The sequence below is a fragment of the Alligator sinensis genome, unplaced genomic scaffold, assembly GCF_000455745.1.
Source record: "Alligator sinensis unplaced genomic scaffold, ASM45574v1 scaffold147_1, whole genome shotgun sequence".
NCBI lineage: Eukaryota > Metazoa > Chordata > Crocodylia > Alligatoridae > Alligator > Alligator sinensis.
Genome location: NW_005841847.1, coordinates 4,552,201 through 4,555,844, shown reverse-complemented (window position 1 = coordinate 4,555,844; position 3,644 = coordinate 4,552,201). Strand labels below are relative to the sequence as shown.

At 41.6% G+C, this 3,644-nt stretch overlaps 1 long non-coding RNA gene across 1 annotated transcript in view; it reads left to right on the top strand.

The window, feature by feature from the left end:
• LOC102376747 overlaps positions 1-3,644 on the top strand; it is a 52,152-nt gene that overhangs the window by 7,489 nt on the left and 41,019 nt on the right. The window lies entirely within an intron of this gene.

Sequence of the window (3,644 nt, the reverse complement as noted above, 5' to 3'; positions counted from 1 at the left end):
GTGCTGGTGTCAAATAACCCCAGCAAGGTGTACATCCAGTCTCCTTTGGAAGATCTCTAGGGTAGGCGCCCGCACCAGCCCCCCTGGAAATCTATTCCAGAGTCTGGTCACATGGACCGTGAAGATGTTTTTCCTTATATCCAGTCTGATATCTTCAAGGAGTTCATAACCATTACTTCTGGTTTTTCCCTGGGGCGCTTTAGTGAATAGTTGTTCGCCTAGCCCCTATTATGCATTTAGGCCAAAACATATTAATCTAGTTTTTAAAAACAAGGTTTTTTTTATAACTACATTTGTGGTAACTGTCATTGGAGCCAAGTTCATTGTTATAGTTGTTGTCCAACTAGTAGCTAGAAACATTTGTTGCCTTCTTTAGTCTGTCAAAAGATCTAAATTTAAAAAGGGAATTAAGTGTATTTTCTATACAGATGACTAAAGATTTAAATGTGTGTGTATATATAATTTCACACAAATTACATTCAAAGAATGTTCAGGTTGCAAAATTTGGTACTCAAAGGTTAGGAAATTCCCTCATAGGCAACCTTGATTATAGTCCTCCTTGCTTATTGTAATGTGTGTATTATTTTTTTTTTTTTTTTGTTCGTTTTCTATGAGAACCCTCCCTCTTTCAGTCCACAGAATGAATAGTACTCGCTGAATAAGCTGTTACTCAATATTTTGTTTTCTGCTGCTATGGCCCCTTGTGTCCCTACCTGCATAGTTTTTTAAATCCTTCCTTGAAAGTAGTATTCATACATTTTCTCATGGGCTTCTCTATAAAGCTCAGTACTGTTTATGCAGCCCTTAGATACTGTACTAATCACCTTATTTGCTCAATACTTTAATAAGGTGGTGATATTATCTCAATTTTAAAGATGGAGAACTGTGATACAGAGAAATAAAGGCCAAAAGTGTCCACTCAGTTTGGATACCCAGTTTGATTATCGGTCCATTTAAGCTTGTGAAAATACTGCAGTGATGGATCTTATGTAAGTATCATAGACCAGTGGTGCTCAACTTCTAGCCTGTAAAGCCATGTCATCTGGCCTGTGGGTCTTCCCACAGATCTGGAAATTTGGCAGCACTGGCAACATTAATTGCTGCTCCCCAGCTGCCAAATTTCCAACCCTGTGAGGAGCCCTGTGGACTAGATGACATTGCCCTATGAGCTATATCGTGCTGGTGGATTGTGGGGGGGAGGTCAACATATGGGATCGCTGTGCAGCTGGATCCAGCATGTGGGACTGGGCTAGAGCACTAGATTGCATGCACAGGTGAACCTCATGCACCAACCCTGTGCTGGGATTTGCCCTGCAAATCAACCCCAAACCACTCATTCAGACCACTGGGCCAGAAGGGTGAGCACTACTGTCATAGATAGTGCAGTATTTCTGCATCCTAGGTCTTAGAAACTCAAAGTTGCCACACACAAGATGAAGAATACTTAACAAATGGCTTGAGCATTTTTGATGTAGGTGAGTTCCTTAATATTTCATTGGGCTATTTTGGCAGAAGGAGGAATAAACTCTACTTATTCAGGAAGTATTCAGCTGCCTTAATCATTTTTGATTAAGCAAGGATTTTTGTTAATATCTTTTATTGGATCAATGAATAGTTGGGGAGAGATGTTACAACCTGCTTTTTAGGCTCTCCCCAAGTTCTGGGAACCATGAGATTATCCTTTCTCTTCAGGTAGTTCCTATGTCGTTCTTTACTCTAGAACAAATAAGGCATCAATCTTAAAGAAAAGTCTTCTTTTCATAGACAACCCCGATTTCATCATGGTTGAATCCCTGATGAGACAACAATTCATCCTTTGTACTTCTCTCTCCTTCATCTTCACGAGTCCTTGTCCAAGTCTAGTCCTTCTATGAATATTCCCAGAAGTCCATCTCTTCTCCTTCTCTCTCTCTCTTTCCCCCCACCCCCGCATTCTAGTCAGACATCCCTCCTCTCTGCCTAGGTATGAGAGAGGGGATTAATTACAGTGAAGGAGTTTTCCTGCTCCAAATGTCGATGCCTAGCACCACCTCAGGTAGGAGTAGCTATTGCAATGGAATTCCTATTTAGACTCCAGCCTTCCAGCCTGAAGCCTGGTCAGTGTGGATAAATTTTCAGTTTTAGTGCCAAAAAAAATTCTCTACTGAGTATGTGCAGTGATGCTTCAGAAGCTTATGCTTGGTCAGATTTGTTTCTATGGAAAAGCTGTCCAAAAGGAAAACTGCTGATGCAAAATCAACACCCTTCAAATTCCAAGCCCAAAACTTGGGGGTACTAGAACTTTTCAGTGACTTTTTTTTCTTCTTCATGTGAGCACAACTATATATTTTTCCCTAATCTTGATCTTCAGAACAATAGTTTCAGTAAAAGTAGCTCTATCTCAAACAAATCAGCCTGAGGCAGACACCTGGTATGAAAAATTTCAGCCCAAAGTGTTAGTTTGGCAAAGTCATAAGCAACTTAATACTGGTTCTCAGAATGGAATATCTTGCGACTTGAAGTGCTACCATGACTCAATCCTGAAAACACTTACACATTTGAGTTGCTGTTCATGTGAATAATTAAACTTAATCCCAAACTAATCATTTATGTTCTACAGATTTTTAGAAGCCAACTTTTTTTTTTTTTCTTTGTTATGTAAGGACTTCATAGGTGTATGAAAAACGAATTCATTTTCTTGGTGGTTTTGTATGCAAGATGCTAAAATAGTAAATACAGGCTGTTATCTGTTTATTTAACAACATTTAAGTAGACTTCACCGATCATAGCACAAGAGCACCTTGAATTATTTTTTTCTAACTTTGAACCCAGTTCTGAAAGGTGTTGTAGGAACTGTCTAAGAAATACTATTTCCTGAGATACTCAGGGTATGGACAGGCATTCAGTATAAAACTAGAGGCATTGTAAGCTGGAGGGCTACCAAGTTTTTTCTTGGAGGCAGTCTCTCTAGCCAGGAAATGATAGAGGGATACTCCTTGGGTACCCTCATCCCAAGAGGATCTAGATTAATGACGGTCTGCTAGGGAAGGTTGTCTATAATGTGCTGGCAGAGCCCCCAGCTTCCCAGCTCTGCTAGCCCAGGCAGGGGACACAGCTGCCTGGTTCCACTGATCACCCGCTCTGGTTAGTAGAAGATGGATTGGATCTCTGTTGGCTACAGACTGAGACGGAATCACAGTGGCCTAGCTGATCGGTGGAACCGGGCAGGGGCATAGCTGTCATTGCAGCAGCAGGGTCATCACTGGGTGGGCTAGCAGGGAGCCAGCCACTCTCCACTGAAGTGGGAGAGTGGGGACTTTTGAGATGCTAGGGGGTTCTGGAACCCCCCCATAGTGCTATACATAACTGTGCAGGTGTTATACACAGCACTACAAATGCCAATGTCTTTTTAGTACTACATCTTGAACAGCTGTACACTTAATTGTTGTAGTGCTATGAGGGCATATATGGTGCTAACACTTGTCAGTGGCCTAAGTTAGTCAAGATCTCCATGGGTGTATAAAGCAGCTCTCTGAGACGGCCAAGGAATAAACCTCTCATTACAGTAGATGCAATGATGATCCAGGTTTGTGCTTCTTGTGTGGAGCTGGACAAGGTGCTGCCACTTCTCCAACCACCAAGTCAGATGAGTCCCATGACCCGTT